Here is a 25,443-nt window from a genome sequence, read left to right as displayed (position 1 = left end):
TGTTTCCAGGTTCTCTCATCTTCAGAACATTTCTCTTTATCGAAATGTTACTGAAACAGAGACCTGTGCCCCAATCACCCCACTGTATTCCTGTTTCTTACCTAACTTCCCCCACACCCCTTGCTTAATCACTTCATTAGCTTGTTTTACAGAAAAATACCAGGTGTTTGAAGAAACCAAGGCCAGAGTGGTAAACGAGAACCAGCCCAAGCCAGATCTGGCCCACGACCATGCACAGTCAGGCCAAGCCATACTTGAAAATAACCTTATAACGTATCCCTGGCAAAAAAATCCCCCATCGATCATGCTAAGGACACCATTTTTTGAACATGGACATATGACCATTGCACACACACACTCTCTGCCCAGAATCACCTATATATGAGATTTCCCAGAAAATTGACGAATATGTATAACTTCCTAGATTAGAATCTCAGTAAAGACTGGAACCTAACCGCTACTCAGGGGCTGCTTGCGTTGCCGCTCTGCAATAAACTACTTTCTCTTTCCTCAAAACTCAGTGTGTCTTGTCTCTTGGCTTTATAGTGCACTGGGCTGGGACCCACTTGATCTGACAACATCACCCTAATTTGCAAATTATGTATTACATAAACTTAAATCAATTTCTATTATTGGCTTAATATGATTTTTGTTTTAACAGTATATACCACAGTTTGTTTATCCCTTCATCTATGGATGGACATTTAGGTTTCCATGTTTATTTGTTTCCCTTCAGTTTATCTAGCACCTGGTGCAGAGTAGGTCCTCAACACACATTCCTGAATGAATGATGAAACTCTTCTGTCATAATTGGAGAAAATTCAACTAGGGTCAAAAATCCGCCAACCTTTTTCAGGACACAGTAGGAAAACTTGGCAGGTGTGTATTTTACTTTCTAAATTTCCAGTCAAGGCTCTCCTGATTTGATGTGTTGCATTAGGAACCCTTCAAACACACAGGTCAACTGTTGACTTCCGTTTAAATCCCTTGGTCATCTTAAAGCAGGTCAGCTTTTCCGGCTGTCTTAACCCACACACCACAAGGAGGAAGACCATAAACTCGTCCCCATTTAGGCACACAAAGCCCACGAGGAGTTGGGAGAATATTCAGGCTATGAAATTCTGATGGCTCATTACCATGACAAAGGTTGTAACGACTTCGATGGGAAGCTGAACAAAAGGCATCCACCATTCTATCTACAATTCTGGGATTGTATCTGTAATCACTCTTTGCAGGAAAGAGAGACTGCTGAAACACAACAGGAAGAGAGAATCTGCTCTGATGGGAGAGAAGAAGGGCATCAGCAGATGAGCCAGCGTACACGCTGTGTATATCTTCTCTATGTATGTACACAGTCAATGGTAGTAAGTTATTGTCATGGTAGGAGTTGAATATTATTGACCTATAAGATGGCTTTTAAAAAGTATACACAACATGGCTGGAATGCCAATTTGAAGTGGAAAACATTTAGGGAAAATGAACGAGCTGAGCAGCAGTATTTTCATAGAACTGAGTGAGCCTCTTTAATTTGATCACTACACAGAGTCTAAAAGTAAGCTCACATTGTGACCTGCTAAGTAAGGCACCATGAACGTGATTAATATTGCAGAGGGTGAAGGCTCAAGAGTGATTGTCCCGGACCGGTATTGGTGTCAGAGAGGCCGTAATTGTTCTGAGAATCACTGACAATTTTGGTTAACAAGGGATATAAATGGAACGGGTCAGTCTGCCCTGCTTTGGGGCCCTCCCTTGCCTATAGCAGCGAAATTCTGCAAATTCTGATTCATTACCATTCGCTCCCCTTTTGTTACCTATCTCACCAGTGGTTATAGTCAGGAAGCGTAGGGTGGCAGGGACCATTCAAAAGAGGCTCCAGCCCCTGGAGCTCCAGGAGCAAAGCCGTAGCTTTTGTTCAGCTGGAAAAGAAAGAAATCCATGTTCTATTCTATTGTACCCCTGCAAACCAGGCTTTTAATTGGCATGTTGGCGTCTGTATTTAAAGAGGTGTGCAATGACAGCTTAGAAGTAAGGCATTCACCTCCAGGTGAATCCTGCCTTGAAAATTTTGTGCATGCTATTACTTTTCCAGACTCTGAGCAGTGTGTGGTTCCTGCTAGTGGAGGGCAAACAGGGCTGCACTTCAGTCAGAAGCCCCAATTCTTAGGCTGCACTAAGTGTATGCGCTGATGCATCGATCTTTTTCGTTCCTCCACCCCTTTGGCCCCAGACGAACATTAACAAAGTTGGAGTCTAACCACACTTCTCATCCTGCTTCCTTTGGTTTCCGCCTTGTTCAGTGTACATGAATAAAAATGTCAGTTTGTCAATCCCATTTTTGCTTACAAAGTGCCCCTCATGTGAAGACCTGAGGATGAAACAAACAATTAACTTTGAGCAATTTAATGCAACAAACATTTATTGAACCTCTGACTGTAATTGATCAAAGGTCCTGAGTCATTAATGAAATCACTTTTGTGACTTTCATGACAAAGTCAAGGTGATTCTTCCCAGCAGCCACATGGGTGTGTATGTATGACTGCCCATGGTGTCTTCGAAGTTTGGTGTTGCTGAGTATTTCTAGTTGTGAGAACTAAGAGTCTTAGAGTTCATGCTGACTCTGGTGACTCCCACCTGCTCTCTCTTAACTGGCATTAATGCTACTCTCCAGTCTCTATGATCTGCTGATTCAATGGAATGCATAATATGGATGATTGTGGGGAATACATCTATACAACAAAGGCATTGAATTTATGGGTTCCAGAGATGGGGAATCTACTCACTCTTTTTCTATTCATTTTACCCAGCCTGCCAATTCTCAAATGCTAAGCAACATTAACTATTTTTGCAAACATACATGTATTCTTTAAGATACAGTCTGCCTCTTAAATCAGTTTACTCTTAGCTAATTTTAGAGCAGGATGGTGCGCCAACAAAGGACTACTTAATTTAAAAAAAAAAAAAAAAAAGTCTAAAAAGAGAATTTCCTTCAAAACCAAAAAGGATCAAGCTGTTTTTTCCTTCCTCCTAGTATCCTAGAGGAATTCCTGGGTGATGTAAACAGTGAATGTACCCAGCTGCTAACCAAAATGTTGGAGGTTCAAGTCCACCCAGAGGCACCTCGGAAGAAGAGCCTGACAATCTACTTTGGAAAAAATCAGCCATCGAAAACCCTATGGAGCATAGTTCTACCTTGACACACATGGGGGCCACCATGAGTTGGAATCGACTCAACAGCAACTGTTTTTTTTTAATATCCTGGAATTAATGACATTTTTCTTGCAAATTTAATTCTGGAAATAAAGGATTCAAAGGTGTTTATTAATAGATGGAGCCAATATAAATTGATAAACGTGCTATTAAAATAATAGTTACTTTATAAAACTGGTGTATTTTTCTGAAGAACAATTTATCAGTATGCATCAAAAGCCTTTTAAAAAATGTGTACGCCTGTTGACATAGCAATTTCTTCCCCAGGAATTTATCAGAGGGAAATAATTTAACAACTGGACACAACTATACGACCAAAGATGTTCAATGTAGACTTCTTTATAATAGGAATAAATTAGAAATTCTTTTACTGACCAGCAACAGAGGATTGGTTAAATAAACCATGGCATATCCATGCAATAGAACATATTATAATAATCAAGAATATTATCGTAGTAGAAGCATGTATATCGTGTTGGAATAATCTGCACAGCCTGTTACCTGGTGCAAAATAAATTTCAAAATATTCTCTACAGTATGATCCTGTTGTTGTAAAAGAACAAAATAATTGGAAAGCTGCACATAAAAAGTTAACAGCAATTTCTTTGGAATTGCAGGATTATAAAATAATTTGATTCTTCTCTTGTCTATGTATTCTAATTTTTCAACAGGGATCATGAATTCTTTGCAACATTAAAAAAAATGATGACCAAAACAAATAGAAGATGTCCAGGTCTTTCTTTCCTAAATTCAGTAAAATGTGGTTGCTTCCACCACCACCCAATTTATCAAGGCAGAGAGTTGGTGAAAAGTTGCAACTGGACTTCACCAGGTTAATGCACAGATCATTTGCATGACAAATTTTGATGCTCTAGGCACAGCACATTGGTGACCAAGTTGTCACAGGAGTGGCATTGGTTGGTGTTGAGCAACCACACTCCATGCTACATCCAAAAATGGCACCCATTTGAGCAGAGACCAACTGACCAGCTCTACCTGGTGGACTGGTCATTTCACAGAGTTAGTGACCATGTAACAGTTGAACTGGATTGGCTGATTCCAACTGGCTCAACAATAAAGACCTCAGATGCAAGCGAGTTGCTTCCTTGGCCAAGTAGAGAAAATGACATCCTGGATGCATTTTCTCTGCGTGGCTGCGTGGCTGCATGGCTGCATGGCTGCCACACAGCAATCCCTTGGAAAGGCTCTAAAGGCCTGAACAGCACCTCTGTTAAATCACCTGTGTGATTCAGGAACACTCTCAGCCTGGGCAGCACTCACCATTCCATATAACCTGAAGCTTCGGGAGGGCAGGGATGGTGGTAACTCTCCATCACATCCCTGGCACCTAGCATTGTGCCCAGTACCTGCTAATCCCAGTGTTAACTATTGTTGAATACATGGTTGAAAGAAAAAATGAATGGGAGCTCGTCAGATTTAAGGAAAGTCAGCACAGTTTCAGAAACGAAAATAAAATTTCAGAGGCTGTCAGGTAATATCATGCAAGGATGCAAGTCTAGCTGCTTTAATTAAGACGTCTCATTTCATCCCGAGTCACATGTGGGACATGTTGATCTCACATCTTCACTGCATCCCTTCCGTCACCCATCTGGCCATTCTCTATATAAACCGCAAGTAAAGCAACCGAAGAAACAATCGGTAGTAAAATGGTAGAAGTTTCTAAGATTGAGTTTCATTTTGTTAAGAAGCCAGAGAAATCTATAAAAGTTGGGGAGAAAATTGAGGCAGATGTGTGAACAACTGTTTTCATGTGCGCTTTTAAATAACCCTATCTAAGAGGTGGCGATTGCCAAAGGGGAAGTAGGCATTTTTAACTGATTCTCCAATAAGCAAAAGCAAACATGGACCCACATTAATGTGTGCTTGTCTGTCCCTTTTCTTTCCTACCTGGCATCTGCCCATGCCGCCATTTTCAAAAAGCCCTCGAAAGATAGGCCCGATTTAACAAAACATTCAAGTCTACACATCTATGGAAAGGCAATTTCTTTGATGCTTCTCCTAGCTGCAACCCCAGACTTCTCTTGGCCTTTGACCTTCCTTTCATTTCTGTTTTTATCCCATCCTTCTGCAACTTTTTCTCCCTCTCAAGTGTTGTAAGATCCGGTGGCTATTATCCATCACACTCAGATTTTTTTTTAAATAAAAATAAGCACATAGTCTGAAAAGCGTAAATGAAGCCATGGCGAATGTGTTGTTGGATCTTCAGGAAGATGGAGATTTGCAAAAGGTTTATTGGGGCAGCACCATGAATGAAAACGGGGAGAAGGTGGAGGACTAGGTAGGCAGAGCCTCAGACCCCAATGCAGGTCTGACATCTGCAAAAGGAGAGGGGAAAGGAAGATTCTGTAGGCAAAGTCTTCTACTAAAAGGAAGCTCTGAGAAAGTCTCAGCCAGCCCAGTGGGTAGTCCTGCATTAGGTAAAAATGGCCAGGCCCTAGTATTCCCACCATGCTCACTCTTTGGCTGGGGGCTGTTCAGGAAGAGTATAGTCTGAGCTCCAACGTTGTCCGCTGATTGCATCCCTCGCGCTAGAAGAGAAACAGAGTTAGGACTCACAGTCATTGTGTATCCCATCTTCTGTCTTCTTCTCGAATCTCCGTCTCTTAATTTCTCTTCTTCGTTATGGATGGAATTGTGTCCCCGGGAAGATATTTTGAAGTTCTTACCCCGTACTTGTGAACTGTGACCTTGTTTGGAAATAGGACCTTGGAAGACGTTATCAATTAAGTTAACATGAGGTCATGCTACACTATCTGGAGTACAATAGGTCCTAATCTTATATGACTATTGTCCTCATAAAATAGAAAAGACACAGAGAGACAGGGAGACAGAGGAAGGATGCTATGTGATGCTGCAACTGCTAGCCTAGGAATGCCTGGGATTGTGAGCAACTAGGAGCGAGGCATGGAATAGATTCTCAACGCCTCAGAAGGAATCAACACGACTGACACTAATGCCTGCGGGACTATGAGATAACCAATGTCTGTTCTTATAGGCTACCCAGTTTGTGGTATTTTGTTATGGCAGCTGAGGTGACTAATACATCTGTGACATGACATATACACTTATGGCCTTTTCTCCTTCTTTCCTTAATTCTATCCCAATTTTCCCCCAGCTCTCCTCTCTTCTCCCACTTTCTACCTCATTCTTTCTCCAATTTTCTCCCAGCTCGCCTTCATCCTTTGTAAAGTCTGCTGTTCCACCTCCCTTTCCTGACTCCCCGAGAGCAGCAAGGTTCGCAGGGGTCCTGGATCTGCTGGTGTGCATTTGAGGAGACTTCTCAGCACCCCTCCTTAGCCTTGGTGAGGAAGGGCAGGCTGGCACCCACTCAAACGTATGCTTAAATAATGGGCATGCCAGTGCCAAAAAATTAAAACTCAGCATGAAATTGCTGAATTCACAATTTTATTGTCAGTGATTGCCTGGCGGCTCCACATATTGAGAAAATCTTCACAGCTTCTTCCATTTTCCATGGCTTGGTTGATGTGGAGATGATTCTAATGGTAAACTTTTTATGCCTCCTCAATCTATTCTCCCTCTCTTTCCCCTCCCAACCAAGCAAAAACAAAGAAAAATAAAATCACAGCTATAACAAGGCATGCTTCATATTTCATCTTATCATCCACCTTTGATAGGATAATAATATTTTATAGATGGTCGTTAGAAACGTTCTATTCCAACCTTTTTCCCACTTTACAGATAAAGAAGCCAAGGCAAGTGGTAGTCACTTGACTTGTCTAAGATCACATGGGGAAGTTGCAGGAAAGGCATAGCTAATAGCCAGTTCCTGACACCTAGCTCAGCGTGTGTTGATGTCCCTCTGCTGAGGGGTTAAATAAATTAGGAGGTAGATGGGATACATGCTCTGATTTCCCATTTACAGATGAGGAAACTGAGTCACAGGACTTTTCAGGAAGGAAGGGTGCCTTAGACTGGGTTCTGTAGAGAAGCAAAACCAGTGAGGCATATGTGTGTGTATATATATATATATATATATATATATATAGAAAGAGATTTATCTCAAGGAAATGGCTCACGTGGTTGTAGAGGCTAGCAAGTCCCATGTCTGTGGGTCAGCCGTCAGGCCGGAGGCTTCTCCTATTCACAAGCTGCAGGGGCTGACAAACCCAAGATCCACAGGTCCAACGACGGTAGGCTGTTGGCTCACAGCTGTGAAGGCTGACAAATTCAAAATCAGCAGGTAAGACAGCAGACTGAGGGCCCAAGTCCCAAGAACCATAGGTCAGATGCTGACAAGCCGAATGCAGGACCCAGAGCAGAGCAAAAGCCTGTGAGCTTTGCCAGGAAGTCCACACATATTGGATGCAGCCCACACCCCCAAGGAAACTCCCTTTCAACTGATTGGCTACTCATAGCAGATCTCATCATGGAGGTGATTACATTATATCAGATCTCCTCACAGAGGTGAACACATCATTATACCACTGTCAGACTATGTCATAACTGCCAAGCCACTGAGAACCACGACCCAGCCAAGCTGACACACAACATTAATAATCACAAACAGGCCAAACTAGGTCTCCTGACCCATTTGGTGTGGTTTTCAACACAGGATGCTGCCTATTGCTAAGTGTGAGTGTAGTTGACTTCCTTGTTAGAATCATTGTTAGTTTCTGTTGAGTTGGCTCCAACTTACGGTAACCTTACATACAACAGAATAAAAAGTTGCCCAGTCCCGCATCATCCTCAGGACTGTTGGTATATTTGAGTCCATTGTTATGGTCACTGCGTATTTTGAGTGCCTTCCAACCTAGGGGGCTCATCTCCCAGCACTATTTGGACAATGTTCTGTTATGATCCATAGAGTTTTCATTGATTAATTTTCAGAAGTAGATTGTCCCCAGGCCTTTCTTCCTACTCTGCCTTAGTCTGGAAGCTTTGCTGAAATCTGTCCACCACAGGTGACCCTGCTGATATTAGAAATACTGATGGCATAGCTTCCAGCATCATAGCAAACATGCAAGCCACCACAATCAACAAATTGAGAGATGGGTAGCCGTTGTTAGAATTAGATGTAAATAATTAACACACAGAAATATAGTGCCTGTAAGTAATAAATTTCTCTAGAACACATGAAATAATATGTATTATTTGTCTAGTGCTTTACAGTTTTCAAAGCTTTCCTTGTTCATTATTTCAGCAGTTTCACCCAATAGCCCCAGGAGGTACCTAGGGCGGCATCTATAGCCCCATTTTTATGGTAGAGGAGACTGAGTCTCAGATGGTAAATGATTTGTTCAAATCACATATTAAGTAAGGAACGCAGGAATGGAAGCACGGACTTTTTGAAATGCAGTGTTCTTTGTATTTCCTATCTTAACAGCTAGCTTCTGGGTGCTAGAAGTTTCTGATGAAATATTCTTAGGTGCAAGCATAAAGCGAGACGTACAGCCTATTTTATATATAGCCACTTCTTTCTACCCTCAGTGCAGTTACCCTGGTTCAAGCCACTATCACTTCTAGTTCAATCACTGCAACAGCCTCCTGACCAGCCTCTTTGCCTCCACCCTTGCTGCCCTCCCATCCATGGTCCATGTTGCTACTCTCTGCAGCCAACGTCCTTTCTAGTGCAATCATCCCTGCACTCCCAAATACACGTATATGTGTAAGCTATATGCACATATCACTGCTACTGTACTCGGTGTATGTGTAAAAATATATAAAACCGGCAATTTTAAAAGAGTAAGTTTTAAGCAAAGGGTCTTTTTTTTTTTTTTTCTTTATTGCTCTCCTTTGGAGAAGTTGTTCTAAAGGGCAAATCTGATCCCCACCTCACTAAAAATCCCACAGCATCCTAAGATGAAAATCCAAGCTGAATGTGTTTTATAAGCTCTTCAGGATAGGTCCAGGGATATCTCTCAGTCCTAATTTTTTGCTGTTCCTCCCCTTAAATTCTCTACTCCAATATATGGGGGAAAAAAAAATCAGTTGCCATAGATTTGACCCTGACTCATGGTGATCTTATGTGTGTCAAAGTAGAACTATGCTTGGTAGGGTTTCAATCGTTGATTTTTCAGAAGTAGATTACCAGGCCTTTCTTCCGAGGCACCTCAGGGTGGATTAGAACAGCCAACCTTTCAATTAGTGGCCAAGCACATTAACTGTTTGCACCACTTGCCAATGTCTCTCCTGGCGCTCACCTGGCCGTGGGCTTTAACCCCTTGCTGTCGGCTCTGCCTGAAATACAATTTCTCCTCCCTCTACCTTCTTCTTCTTTTTGCTCTCTTTGTCCAGTTAAGACCTACTGGTTCCTCAGATGTCAGTTTAAGCTTAACTTTGTGTGTGTGTTGGGGGGCAGCCCTCCTCTTCTGAGACAAGGTCAAGGCTTCAGGGTGCTCTTTAGTAGCACTTGTCGGTTTCGTTAGCTGCTGTCGTCAGCCTCCAACTCATGTGACCCCACACACAACGGAATGAAATGCTGCCCTTCCCTGCACCACCTTCATGATTGTTGCAGATTGGACTGTTGGGGTTCACAGGGTTTTCACCGGCTGATGTTCAAAAGTAGATCTCCAGGCCTTTCTTTCTAGTCTGTCTTAGTCCAGAAGCTCCACTGAAACCTGTTCAGCATCATACCAACATGCAAGCCTCCATGGACAGACAAGTGGTGGCTGCACTTGAGGTGCATTGGCTAGGAATCGAACCCCAGTCTCCCACACAGGAGGTGAGAATTCTACCATCAAACCACCACTGCCCCCTATTAGTAGCACTTAGCACATTCAAAATCTGCTGCAAAGGACCTCTTCAAAAAGTGTTGAAGAGCAAAGATGTCACCCTGAAGACTAAAGTGCGCCTGACCCAAGCCGTGGTATTTTCAATCACATCATATGCATGTGAAAGCTGGACAATGAATAAGGAAGACCGAGGAAGAGCTGACGCCTTTGAATTGTGGTGTTGGGGAAGAATATTGAATATACCATGGACTGCCAAAAGAACGAACAAATCTGTCTTGGAAGAAGTACAACCAGAACGCTCCCTAGAGGCAAGGATGGAGAGACTGCGTCTTACATACTTTGGACATGTTGTCAGGAGGGATCAGTCCCTGGAGAAGGACATCATGCTTGGCAGAGTACAGGGTCAGCGGAAAAGAGGAAGACCCTGAACGAGGTGGATTGACGCAGTGGCTGCAACAAAGAGCTCAAGCATAACAACGATTTTAAGGATGGCGCAGGACTGGGCAGCGTTTCGTTCTGTTGTGCATAGGGTCGCTATAAGTCGGAACTAACTCGACGGCACTTAACAACACCAACAGCACATTCAAAAGTCATTTTTTATTTTCTATTTCCTTGCCTTCATTTCCCAGCAGACTCTAAGCTCCTTGAAGGCAAAGAGAGGTGCTAGTTGATGGTTTTCTTTCCAGTGCTATCAAAGTGCAAAGTATGTCAAAGCTGCTTGTTGAAGGAATCAGTGGCTGTCTGCTCTCAGCTCAGGATGTTCTGCTTTCTGTCTTCTGGAAAATACAAGAGTGTAACCAGCCCAATCAAGGTCTCATGGGTGCGTTATTTTTGACTTCTACTTTCTCATTTAAACTACCCACTAGGGAATCTTTCCCCGGTCTGTAGCAAAAAAACAGGCACTTCCTACAACTTTTCACTCTTAAACAACAGAAAATCATACAGTTCTGAGTCTCAGTCATGTCCCAATCAATTTGGTAATTAATAGTATCTAGCCCAATACACAAAGCAAACTTCGATTTTCATAGTCCTCTCCTCCAGCTGGACTGCCTCTCTTTAGGTAAGGAGGTATGTGGGGTTTTTCTTCTTTTGGTTCCCCTTCTCTCCCATCTACCAGCTATAGTCTCTAACCTTGTGTGGTAGAGGGGTGGGCAGAAAGGAAAGGAAAGGGGGATAAGTAAACAGCTGCCATCAAGTAGATTCCGACTTATAGTGACCTCACGTGTGTCAGAGTAGAAGTGCGCTCCATAGGGTTTTCAATGGGTGATTTTTCAGAAATAGATTACCAGGCCTTTCTTCCAAGGTGCCTCTGGGTGGATTCAAACCTCTAATCTTTTGGTTAGCCACTGAACACGTCAACGGTTTGACTCCAGAAAGGGGGATAGTAAAGCGCTTACTTGCTTGAAATGCCCTAAGATGACATCATGATCTCTGGGCATTACAGGTGCTTCAGGCTGACTTCCTTATGGGCATTTTCATGGATTCTCCAGCCAAACCTCTCTTTATAGCTTCCTTAATGTAGGCAGTGCCTCTCCTTCTGTCAGCCCCTCCCAATGTCCTTCAGCTTCTGACTCCATTTCACCTCTTAAAGCCTGGCAGGATGCCTTTTAAAACAGCTCCAACCAATATCAACAAAGTGGATTGCACCTCAGGTCCCCAGGACTCTTGCAGCTTTGACTTGCCCTGCAGGGGGAACAGTGACACAGCCTCCACTCCAGTGACCACAAGCCACCAAAGCTTTTCCTTGGGAGCACCTGGCACAAGTCCTCCGTGGCTGTCTGTCACAGAGGACACATATTTGAGTGTCTGAGTGGTGTGCTGATGCCCCTCTCACTGGATCAGAAGGAAGGAAGGGTCAGACACCTAGTCAGAGATCATTAGAGAGAAAGTCCCGAGGGGGAGGCCACCAGGGTGAGGTGGCAGCTTTGACTCCCTAGCTGTTCTGTGGGGCACGAAGGCTGTGAGATTGGGGTTTGCTCACGTGCTGGGGCTACAAAGACGAAATGATTCTATTCAGCCACAAGGAGAAATGCAGTCCTGATGCATACCGCAGCATGGGAAAGATCATGCTGAACAAAATAAGCTGGTCACAAAAGGACAAATACTGTTTCATCTCACTTATAGGGAATAAGCAACTACATAGAAACCAAAGATTATGAGTGGTTCCCAGGGGTACGAGGGAGGATAAAAGGGGAGTTATGCTTAGGGGACACCAAATTTATGTGAACAGTGGTGGAATAATTTGGAAAAGGACAGGGAGACTGGGTGCACAACTTGAAGAATGTAATTCGTCACTGAATTGCATGTGGAGAATTTTCTGAGATGGCACATGTTCTGTTACATCTATTTTCACTACAATAATAATAAAAAGATGAAACCAAAAAGCCGGGGTCTCCAGAGGCTCACCATCCAGGGATGGGCATAAGTGTCTTCAGCATCGCTTCCTATTCTGTGTTTGTGCAATTCCATAAAAAAAGAAAAGGAATTTAAGGCATGAGAGCCTAAGTCCTAAGCCTGACTGCCTTTTATTGATTGCTGAAAACGTTGGTTGAAAAAGCTAAGACTCTACACCTGGGTGTATACCCTAAAGAAGTGAACGTAGGGACTCAAATAGATAACTTGTACACCAAAGTTCATTGCGCATTATTCACAACAGGCAAAAGGTAAAAACAACCCAAGTGTCCATCAACAGACGAGTGAATAAACAAAATGTGGTATATTCATACAATGGAATGTTACTTAGCCATAAAGACAAATGAAGTCCTCATGTATGCCACAGCCGGGGAGAGCCTTGAAAACATCATGCCCAACAAAATAAGTCAATAGCAAAGGGACAAATATTATACAATACCATTTATATAAAATATCTAGAAGAGGCAAACGCATAGAGACGGAAAGTAGAGTAGTGGTTTTCAGAGGCTTGGGAGGGAGGAAGAGCGGGAGGTATTTAATGAATGCAGAGTTTCTGTTTGGGGTGATGAAAAAGTATTAGAAACAAGTAAGGGTGATTACTGCGCAACATTGTGGATGTGATTCATGCCACTGGGCTGTACACTTGAAAATAGGTATAATGACAAATTTTATGTTGTTTATATTTTACTACAGGTAGTCCCTAACTTACAACATATTCAAGTTAGGACAAACTGCACATACAATAATCTTTTTTTTTTTTTTTTACATCTTAGTAATATGCACTGCGTACAATGTGGCAGCGTGTAATTTGCTAATGTTATTCTCAGATGTGATGTTTCCAATCCCCAAAGATAAATAAAGATAGGATTTACAAAGACACTGATAATAAAAGGCAATAATAACGAAAAAGAGGAGGTATTTGACTTACCAGACTTATCAGAACTGACTTACAATGGAGAAGTTGCCAGAACGGAACCCCGTCGTAAATCGAGGAATACCTGTACAATTAAAAAAAAAAAAAAATGGCCTTTCCAAACTGCGATTAATTCCTCTAAGTGTCCGAGTCAAGGGCTGAGAGGAACAGGCACTGGGTCTAAGTGGTCTGCACCCCGTTTATCGATGCTACGCCTCTTGTTTATTTAAAAGGTGAAAGTTTCCACAGTGATAAGATGGACTTGTAAAAATTCAGTTAATAAATTAAAAAAATATACAATCATCTTAAACGGAATGATTTGCCCCTAATGCTGGCATTTATTATTCCTTTCCTCTGAACGTGTTGCAAGATAGCAATTCTCAGTGGGGTCCCTCTTAGGAAACCATAGCAAGATGAGACTTCCTGCAGCCTTTTAAAGTAGACAAAAAAATTATTTATTTTATTTATAAGAGGCATTGCTTAATCACCAGTTTTAAAAGACCTAAATGAAGTCATAAAATGCATGCACATCTCGAAACATATATTCATGAGAACATCATCAAAGGCCTTACTAAAATGCTGAGAGTCTAGACATGGGAACGTGGAGACATTTTCCCCTTGAAAGCAGCAGAGGGTTCTGTTTCCCAATTTGAGGGAATTCTAATACAGAAAACACCCAATGATTCCATTTAGATAAAAATGCCACGTCTGACACAAAAATTCACAAACACAAGGAAATCAACAGCAGCCAAGCCGCCCTTAGCTCAGACTGTTGAGCCAACAAATTAAAAGAGATGGTGGGAGGTATGGCCAAAACTTGTTACTGCAGCTTTCTAGACCCAAGTGGAAAATTCCTGCCTTTGATAGTAATTTGAATTTTTGCTCCTTAAGGAAATGTGTTGGAGCCTGAAATGCAGTCCTTTTGTTTTCTTTAAAGGAAAGTGGTGTGTGTGTGTGTGTGTGTGTGTGTGTATTTAAGGCAAGATGGCATTTGAGGGCTTAAGTGTCTGAGTCCATGAAAAGTGAATAGGCCATATGGTCTATTGAAGAATAAGTAATTACAGACTTATTAAAAATACATGTTAATTTTACTCACTGACACTTCATGATAATGGCTTCCTCAGGATCTCATCCATTCTGCCGATTATACTTACCTATTTCTGGGGCAGGAACCTCTCTGTCCTGAGCAAATAAAAAGAAAAAAAAAAACTTGGGTAAAATGCAATCTGACCCAGTACCACACAGAAGGATGAACTCACCACCCCTCAGGGATGTGGACGATTTAAGATGATCTTCCCTGTTGCCTCTAAAATTCTCCTTGTTCCAAGCCAGAGGCAAATGAAAGCAGAAAAGAGGTTTTTACCCTCCTCCACCCTTCAATTAAAAAAAAAAAAAAAAAGATAATTTCACAGGGGGTAAGGCAGAAATTTCCTCAAGAATATATTACTCGCCTGGTTAACAATCCCAGAGTAATTGAAAATGGGCTTATGAGTTTTATCCCAATCTGGCTGCTGGCAACTAGTGTTGACATTTTTTCCAAAGCAGTGGTTAAGAGCTACAACTGCTAACCAAAAGGTCGGCAGTTCAAATCCATCAGCCACTCCTTGGAAACTCTATGGGGCAGTTCTATCATGTCTTATAGGGTCGCTATGAGTCAGAATCGACTTGATAGCAATGGGTTTGGTTTTTTGGTTTTTTTTAATGACCAAGTTGGGGGCAGTGTGGTTCAGTGGTAGAATTCTCTCCTTCCAGGCAGGAGACTCTGGTTCCGTTCTTGGCCAATACACCACACGCACAGCCACCATCCATCTGTCAGTGGAGTCTTGCATGTTGCTATGTTGCCAAACAGGTTTCAGTGGAGCTTCCAAGCTGAAACAGACTAGGAAGAAAGGCTTGGCAATCTAGTTCTGAAAATCAGCCATGAAAACCCCACGGATCACAACAATCCAATCCACAACTGATCATGGGGATGGTGCAGGTTCAAAGAGCATTTTCTCCCTGTGTATATGGGGTCATCATGAGTCGGGGGGCCTGCTGGGAGGCAGCTAACAACAATAATGGCCAAGGTACTTATCAGTGCTTCTCAGACTTTAATGAGCTTATGAATGGCCGGGAGATCTTGTTAAAACTAGGATTCCAATTCAGTAGGTCTGGGCTGGGCCTGGGATCCTGCATTTCTACCAAACTTCCTGGTGACGATACTGCTGCTGCTGTGTGTTCCACACTTTGAATAACAAGGACTTAGCTGACTGATCAAATACTCTGGTACTATACACAGATGCTCAAGCTGTGAACAGACCAAGCGGCTCTATTAACAAATTATCAATCAAATGCGGGTTACAACCTGGCCTTAACGCCAATTATTAAACTTTATTTTCTTAGGCTATTTCTTTAACCACTGAAGACTTTTTAGAGCTGGTCAATTCCATCAGAAGACCCTGACTGTCCACGGAGTACCATTCTCAAACACAATTGCAGAATACATTTCTCGCTCTCCAGATGTGAGCATGCTAATCAAAACTTCGAGATCAGTCAATTCCCCAAGCTTTGTCGCCTCTGAGTATACACAGACTAAATCAAAGCCACGTTTCCCTTTTTTTAAATGAAGTATATTTACTATTTTTGATGATTACAAATAATATCTGCTCGTTGTAAAATACCAAACAATTGAATAATTTGATGTGTATTCTTGCAAAGGCAATTAGATTTGAATCTCAGCAAAATATTGTAACAAATCACAGATATTTGAATAGTTGAAACATCAAATGTGGAATCCTGGAGTACCAAGACATGACTCTAACAGGCTAACGATAACAGTAGGAATCCTCCAGTGTGTGCCTACTTTGATGAACATCCTACGAGGTGCCCTGGATTTATTATACATGTTAAACGTACCGTATTAGCTAGAGTTCCTGGATTCAAGCAAAAGACATCAATTTATTAACTATGAGCAGAAAGGAATTTATTGGGATAGTTTTAGCAGCTTGCAGGAAATCGAGCTCTGAAAATGGGCAGAAACTAAGGAAGGCTGGGCAGGAGGGACAGAGTCCAGGCCTTGCCACGGAACTTCCCCGGCTAGAATCTGTTCTGGCCTCACCCTCATCAGGCCCCAGACCTGACACAGAGCCTAGAAGTGATTTCACAGCCTTCCCCCCAGATGGAGAATCTGGGAGAGGGAATGTGGAATCTTTAGCTTCCCTGAGGGGCCAGCCCCTGCCTGCCCCAAGGACTCACACTCTGCCGGGTTCCCACAGGGTAAAACCAGCTGCTGTGGAGTTGACGCTGACTCATGGTGACCCCATGTGTGTCAGAATAGAACTGTGCTCCACAGGGTTTTCAAGGGCTGATTTTTCAGAAGTAGATTCCCAAACCTTTCTTCTGAGGCACCTCTGGGAGGCCTGGAACCTCCAACCTTTTGGTTAGCAGAAGAGCACATTAACCCATTTGCACTACCCAGGGACCCCTCCCACAGGGTACTCATTTAAAAAAAAAAAAAAATCAACCACTTTTCATTATCTTGCTGAATCTTCAGAACAGCCTGGAAAGGCCGATACAACTATTGCCATTTTAAAGAAAAGGATGCTGAGGGTCAAAGAGGTGACATGGTTTGCCCAGGAAGTGAAGGGACTGCCATTTAAACCCAGGGCTCTCTTACCAAAGCCTATGCTTCTGGGCTTCCTGTCTTCCTTGACTTCACTCCTGGTGAAGGTGGAGGGGGTTGCATAGCATTCGCCTGTGTATCTTTTGGATCATCATCTTAGTTTTCTGAGGAGGAAAACGAAACAAAAATAAAGGAGCTGATTTTTTCTTTCCTCCAGTTCCTGCCCATCTCTGAATCTCTAAGAGAGGCTGGACGTTGGGAGAAGCAATGCTGCCACATAACGCTTACTGCCTCTTCTTTTGCTTCTTTCCCCCCACTCGTCTTCGAACAAGATCCCGTTAGAAATTTCATGCCGGCCATGGCTTTTCAATCGCCTCATATGCACGTGAAAGTTGGAGAGTGAAAAAGTAAGACGGGAAAAGAATTGGTTCATTTGAACCACAGTGTTGGGGAAGAATATTGAATATACCATGCACTGCCAAAAGAATGAACAAAACAGTCTTAAAAGAAATATAGGCAGAATGTCCCTTAGAAGCGATGATAGCGAGACTTTATCTCACTTATTTTGAACACGTATTCAGGAAAGACCAATTGCTAGAAAAAGACATCGCGTTTGGTAAAGCGGAGGGTCAGCGAAAACGAGGAAAACTCTTTATGAGATGAACTGACACAATGGCTGCAACGATGGACTCCAACATACCAACGATCGTGGAAGATGGCTCAGGACCGAGCAACGTTTAGATGGCTGAGGACCGAGCAACGTTTAGATGGCTCAGGACCGAGCAACGTTTAGATGGCTGAGGACCGAGCAACGTTTAGATGGCTCAGGACCGAGCAACGTTTAGATGGCTGAGGACCGAGCAACGTTTAGATGGCTCAGGACCGAGCAACGTTTAGATGGCTGAGGACCGAGCAACGTTTAGATGGCTCAGGACCGAGCAACGTTTAGATGGCTGAGGACCGAGCAACGTTTAGATGGCTGAGGACCGAGCAACGTTTAGATGGCTGAGGACCGAGCAACGTTTAGATGGCTCAGGACCGAGCAACGTTTAGATGGCTGAGGACCGAGCAACGTTTAGATGGCTCAGGACCGAGCAACGTTTAGATGGCTCAGGACCGAGCAACGTTTAGATGGCTCAGGACCGAGCAACGTTTAGATGGCTGAGGACCGAGCAACGTTTAGATGGCTGAGGACCGAGCAACGTTTAGATGGCTCAGGACCGAGCAACGTTTAGATGGCTCAGGACCGAGCAACGTTTAGATGGCTGAGGACCGAGCAACGTTTAGATGGCTCAGGACCGAGCAACGTTTAGATGGCTGAGGACCGAGCAACGTTTAGATGGCTGAGGACCGAGCAACGTTTAGATGGCTCAGGACCGAGCAACGTTTAGATGGCTCAGGACCGAGCAACGTTTTGCTCTGTTATACACAGGGCTGCCATGAGTCAGATCTGACTCAACGGCAACTGCTCACAACCAAAATAATTTTTTGCTAAGAATTTTGGTAATGACAATAGCCTTTCAGGCTCATCTCCAAGGCAAATCATCTCCTGTCCTCCCCCACCTGGGGGACCTCTTCAGCAGCAGGTGTAAATCTTGAATGTTCACCACCAGGCTCAATTGATGATGTGTGTTTACAGGTAAAAGTTCTCAACCCATAAAAAAAAACCTGTCAGGAATCAACTCGACGGCACTGGGTTCTGGGTTTTATGGTAGGAAAACCTTTTTGCCATAGAGGATGGCTCTGGGGAGGGTGGTTTATTGGTCTAATGGAATTGCTGTCCCAGGCTCTCCCTGGAGAGTTCTTCCTGGCTCTATTCTAAGATGGTCACAAGCCAGGATAGGGGATGCTTGTGATATGGTGATGTCCATGGCTCTGGGCCAGCCAGGCCACTCCACCAAGATGCCTTAAAAAAACAAAAATCCTATTGTCATCGAGTAGATTCCGACTCATGGCAACTGTATAGGACAGAGGAGAACTGCCCCACAGGTTTCCAAGGAGTGGCTGGTGGATTCGCACTGCTGACCTTTTGGTTTGCGGGCCTATGTCTTAACCACTACGCCACCAGGGGTCCTTAGTGAGGCTAAAAAAAGAGAAAGAATATATTTCCTGAAGTCTGGAAATGAAATTTTTTTCCCTGTTACTTTCCTAGCGGTCTAGATTTTTCTTCCTATCCCAGCCCGACTCTCACTTTGGAAGAAAAAATGCTTCGATCAGCAGAAAGCTTAATACATCAGCAATTCTGTTATTGTGTGTATTGATTCTCAAGGGGCCAGAACAGAACCTCAAAGGTGAGTGTAAGTGGAAACTACACGTAGGTAATATCCCATCGGCTGTATTTATGAGCCATTTAGAGGGTCCCTGGGGGCCTGCAGTTTAAAATCTATCGAAGCTTTGAGTTTTTTCAAACTCAAAGGAGATGCCAACCATTGTTCATTTTTGCAAGTTTCTGTAAGATCTGAACGTTTTCCCTGAACGGGATTTGGAAGGAACACAATGATTGTCCTGCCTATAAATGAGAAATGCCTCAGGGCTGGGGAAGAGAAAAATCACGGTGTTTTTATTTTTTAGCATTTTGTACTGCTCATTTCAATGCTCAGAATGTGCATGTTCAAGGCCATGAAATGGTCAGCTACTTTCAGTTTTACGTACAGTAAGTTTTCAAGTGGTACAGACAGTTAACGTGCTTGGCTCCTAACCCAAATGTTGGAGGTTACAGTCCACGCAGAGGTACCTCGGAAGAAAGGCCCAGTGATTTACTTCTCAAAAATCAGCTATTGAAAACCCTACGGAGCACAGTTCTACTCTGACACGCATGGGGTCACCATGAGTTGAAATCAGCTCAACGACAACAACTGTTACTGACATAGTGAGTTTTATCATTATTATGGGTATGGTACATTTTAAGGGCCAAAATATCAAATCCAACTTCTTTACAATGTTCTTTTCCTTTTTTTTCTGATTTCCTCAGTGCTTAGAATGGCCTCTAATCTCAAACAGACCCCAAGAAATAGGCTTGTTGAATGATGCCCAAACTAAGCCAGCTGAGTTAAAGATGGATCCAGCAATTCCCATTGATTTCTTGATTGAATGGTTCATTCATTGAGCAAACATTTATGTAATGTCTACTTTGTGCCAGGTATTGCTCCAAGATCCAGGGACAGAGAAATATCTTCTAAAAGAGCTCATAGTCCTGAGGTGGAAGAAAGACAGCTAAATACAATCATAGTACAGTGTGGTAAATGGTAGAACAATGACTGCCATTTTGAGATTTATTGTTCTGGATACTACATATGTTATGCATATGCTCTTTCACGGTACCCTCCAATAAGTTCTATTATCCTCATGTCGAGGACGGAGACTCATAGATGTTGAGGAACTTGCTTAAGGCTGTTGCCGTTAGCTGCCGGTGGGTCGGCCCCTGACTCATGATGACCCCATCCCCAGTGGAATGAAATGCTGTCCAGTCCTGCACCATTCCCATGATCACTGGCAGAGCAGACTGCTGTGATCCATAGGCTTTTCATAGCTGATTTTCAGAAGTAGACCGTCAGGCCTTTCTTCCTAGTTTGTCTTAGTCTGGAAACTCTGCTGCAACCTGTTCAGCATCATAGGAACCTGCAAGCCTCCACTGACAAATGAGTGGTGGCTGCACACGAGGTGCAATGGCAGAATCGAACCAGGATCTCCCATGTGGAAGGTGAGAATTCTACCACTGAACCACCAACGTCCCCTTGCTTAAAGGGACACTGCTCTAAGTATAAGAACTGAGATCCAAACCCAGGCCTTCCAGGCTCTAAAATTCCTATTCTTTGCATGTTGCTCCCAAGTTCAAAGCAAGGACAACTAATCCAGAAGCAGAGAGGAGTCAGGGTAAAAGTTTTCCAGAGGGAGGGAGCAGGATGAGGGGGTGACGCCAGGGGATGGAGCAAAGCTTCCCTTCACCACACCTCCTCATAGCTCCCTCTCAGGCAAAATGTCATAAAAATGCACCCAGACTCCTGAGCTGAGGGAAAATGAAGGTGACAGTCACATCTTTCTTTGGTTGCTATAGGAAAAGTAATAACCTGGTAGGGGAGGGAACAAAGGCAATAACCAGTAAGATACCAGAGTGGGCTCAAGTAGCAGCCGCTTTAGGTAAACCGAAACAAAACAATAATAATAAAACAAACCGGTTGCTGTCAAGCTAACTCCAAGTTGTGGTGACCCCATGTGTGTTGGAGTAAAACTGCTCCATAGGGTTTTTGATGGCTGATTTTTTTGAAGTAGTTCGCCAGGCACTTCTGAGGCACTTCTGGGTGTACTGGAACCTCCAAACTTTCGATTAGCAGCTGAGCCATTAAGCGTTTTCATCACCCAGGGACTCCAGCTATTGTAGATGGAAAGGGTAAAATGTCTCTTGGCCATAGTGGTCTGGACAGAAGGGGTGTCTCTAGTAATAACATGCCCACCCCAAGGCTTCAGCTTTCTTACTTGTCGTGTGGCTAAAGAAAGCTGCTGAGAAGTGAGTCCAAATTAAATACAGTAAAACCTTATTTTGAAAGACAAAGTCTAAGAGTCTCATTTAAAATAATTTTTTTAAAAAAACATCCTAACTCTAGGATTTGTTCAAAGAAATACTGACAATTCTGTTACATACTACAGATGCTATAAGCTCAGAAATGAACAGGTACTAATCAGTAAAATTGACTAAATGAACCTAAAACTACAATTTATACAAACGCTGCGTTATATGTGTAGATCTCATAAAAGTACAGATTTCTGAATTACAACTGTCCATTCAAAGTTCTTAGCCAATAAGGTCACTGTGTTGTAATTAGCATAAATTCCAAAATGCTGGGCCCAGTTAAGGATATTTTACTGTATAGCAAAGAATGAAAGGAGTTGTTGTAATGCTGTGCTTATATTAAGAAAGAACCCTCAGAACAGTAATACAAAAAAAAATGTTGAAGCCTCTCAAAGCAGTGAGAGTGATTTTGTCTGTATGTTATATATATATTTTGTCAGAAGCCCTGTAATTGCCCTGGAACTATTGAGCTTTTTATTTACTCTTTACTGAGTGCCTACCATGTGATCCAAAACCACAACCAAACCTATTGCCTTTGAGTCAATTCCAACTCATAGTGACTCTATATGACAGAGTAGAACTGCCCCATAGGGTTTCCAAGGAGTGCCTGGTGGATTCCAGCAGCTGGCCTTTTGGTTAAAAGCCAAGCTCTAAATCACTTCACCACCATGTGATCAGGTATCTATAAACATGAGTAGGACCCAGTCACTAGATAGGCTCGCTTGCTAATGAATACAACACACTTCACATACATGTAAATATCACGTACATATGAAACACACTCTCACCATCCTCATTGCCCCTTCTTCCCTGGAAAGGGAGTTCAGTGCCTTGGTAGACAAACGGTCCTCCAGAAAGAAAGGTAATTGCTGTTGTTAGTTGCCATCCAAGTCCAGTTGATTCCAGCTCATAGTGACCCCGTGTGTGCAGAGTAGAACTGCTATCGTTGGGTTTTCAAAGCTATGACCTTTCAGAAGAAGATCATCAGGCCTGTTTTCCAAGGATCCTCTGGGTGAGTTCAAATCACCGCCAATCTTTAGGCTAGTCGAGTGCTTAACTGTTTGCGCTACCGAGGGACTCCCGACAAACTATCTTCCTGACAGGTAAGAGCAGCTTAGAATCGGCACAGCATCTCCCAACACCCAATGGGTAGGAGAATCACAAAGGATGGGAAAAGCCAGGCTTTCGTAACCAGGTTTACCTTTCTCTCAGTTTGTAGGGTCTGTGGATCCAAAGCAAATTTTGTTTTGTTTTCAACTTGCCGAAAATTAAATGTGCCTGGCTAATTTAACTGAGCTTGTTGGCAAACCTAATGTGTCTGTTTTTCTGAAGGCAATGGGAAGGGCCACACAGATAGAAGAGGGGGACTCTCAGAACCTAGTCGTCTGCTCATTTTTTCCTAGCTATTGAAATAAGTCTTGGAGAATCATCTGGAAGTCAGTGGAACTTCATACTCTGATGCTTACTTTGTTGTTGTCAGCTGCTGTCAAGTCGGCTTCCAACTCATGACAACCCCATGCATAACAGAATGAAATTCTGCCCAGTCCTATGCAATCCCCAAGATCGGTTGAGGATCAGACTGTTGTTACCTGTAGGGTTTTCATTGGCAGGTTGTCATGGATTCAATTGTGTCCCCCAAAGTATCTATCGACTTGGTTAGGCCATGATTTCCAGTGTTGTGTGGTTGTCCTCCATTTTGTGATTTTCCTGTGTTATAAATCAATCTCTGCCTGTGGTTAAGGAGGATTAGGGTGGGAGGTAACACCCTTGCTCAGGTCACATCCCGAGTCCAGTGTAAACGGAGTTTCCCTGGGGTATGGCCTGCACCACCTTTTGTCTTACAAGAGATAAAAGGAAAGGGAAGCAGAGAGTGGGGGACTTCATACCACCAAGAAAGAAGCACCGGGAGCAGAGCGCGTGCTTTGGCTCTGGGGATCCTGCACAGAGAATCTCCTAGTCCGGGGGAAGATTGATGACAAGGACCTTCCTCCAGAGCCAACAGAGAGAAAGCCTTCCCCTGGAGCTAATCACCTGAATTTGGACTTCTAGCCTACTAGACTGTGAGAAAATAAATTTCCCTTCGTTAAAGCCGTTCACTTGTGGTATTTCTGTTATAGCTGCACGAGATAATAAAGACACTGGTTTTCAGAAGTAGATTGCCAGTCCTAACTATCCTAGTCCATCTTGGTCTGGAAGCTCCACTGAAACCTGTTCAGCATCATAGCAACACAAAAGCCTCCATAGGCAAGAGGTGTGTTGGCTGGGAATTGAACTCCAGACTTCTGCATGGAGGACAAGAATTCTACCACTGAACCACAACCCCACCCCCCTGCCCAACTTGCTTTACTCTCAGTTTAATTTGTCCTTCTCAGAGCCTTCTTCAGGATGCCTCACCCCATCCCTGCCACTGCCAACCCTCCCCCCCCCCCCCCCAATATCTGGGCAGGTCTGGTGAATCTCAGAGCTCTTGGTGAGGACTGTTGGCTTCCTTCCCTGGGAGAGGCCCTCTGCTCCAGCGTTTGTCCAACAGGCTGTTCACCTCTCAGCTGCTGCTCCTGCCACACCGCCTCCCATTTGATGTCTCCTTTTTCATGCTCATTTTCTAATTAAGCCTAAATCGTGAGAGATGGTGCCATGGGGCTGATTAATACACACTTTGGGAGCGCCCACAGCACCTGAGGTGTGCGTTCATCAAAAAGTGCTGTGGCTTCAGCCAAAAGGACTCATTGGGATGACAAATGATAGGAAATTAGAGAAATACACACGGGGCAGGGGTGGAGGAAGGAAAGGAGAGAGGAGGGAAGGGGGAGACAGAGAAAGGGAAAAAGGAGGGATAGAGAAAGAAAGCGTAGGCAGGAGAAAAAAAACAGGGAGAGAGAGAAAAAGAGAGAAAGGGGAGAAAGAGGAAAGAAGGAAAGAAGGGAGGGAGAAAGGAAAGAAAGAAATACAAAAAGAGAAAGAAAAAAGATGAGAGAGAAAGAGTGGGGGAGAGAGAAAGAGAAAGAGGAGAGAGATACCCATTTGTGCTGGAACTTTTTTTTTTTCAAACTATCTTAACTGTTTTGTTAATTTTTTTAACCAAAGTCTCAATTCACCACTTCATGGAAAGGAAAGTTGGAAGATGGCTCCTTTTTTCTTGCAGTCCTGCTTGCACCCCACCCCAGCCCACTAACCACTGCCTTCCCCCACTTCATTTGGCCCAGGGGTCTTGACTATATACAGAGGCAAATCCTTCCCCTAGTGGGGAATGGAGAAGAAAGAAGCCATCAACTGTGAAGGGAAATTCTTCTAATAGTGACCAGAACTACTGTCTGGATCTCAGCGCTACCCTCAATGAGTGGCTTTAATGGGCTTTTTCTTACACCCCAACTCGAGGCCCAGAGGTTGTGGGTGATTTTCTCTCTTTGATTACAGTGGTCATTGTGGGCAGTAGGACAGATGCACTAATTTTGCCCATAGACTTCTAGGGTTCTCACCGCCCACTATTGCTCCCCTCCAGCCCTCCCTGTATGCACACACGCACATACACACACCGCCCCCGCACAAATTTCCCCCATATTTGCAACATCAGTCTTTCATTTTTCCATTCATAGCTGAATTCACCTACAACAAAACCAAACCCACTGCCGTCGAGTCAATTCCGACTCATAGCGACCCTATGGGACAGAGTAGAACTGCCCCATAGAGTTTCCAAGGAGCACCTGGTAGATTCCAACTGCCGACCTCTTGGTTAGCAGCCACAGCACTTATCCACTACACCACCAGGGTTTCCTTCGCCTACAACAAGCACTTATGAAATACCTGTTAATGTCAAATTCTGGGCCCAGCCCAGCCCCCAGTGGCTGAGTCTACAGTGGAGGGTGGAGTTGTCACCACCTGGCACTGGGAGGGTCCGCTCATTTGGCTTTGTCTCCTGGTTGCCGGCAGTTGTGGGAGTCACATCCTTGCACTGGATTCCCCTCCTTCCTTTAGAAAAGAAGGGAGCTAGGCCTAGTTTCAATGAGTCACCCACTGTACTGAGAACCAGAAC

Source organism: Loxodonta africana, chromosome 1 (genome assembly GCF_030014295.1).
Source record: "Loxodonta africana isolate mLoxAfr1 chromosome 1, mLoxAfr1.hap2, whole genome shotgun sequence".
Taxonomy (NCBI): Eukaryota; Metazoa; Chordata; class Mammalia; order Proboscidea; family Elephantidae; genus Loxodonta; species Loxodonta africana.
The sequence above is the reverse complement of the archived record's forward strand: the minus strand, read 5'-3'. Positions refer to the sequence as shown.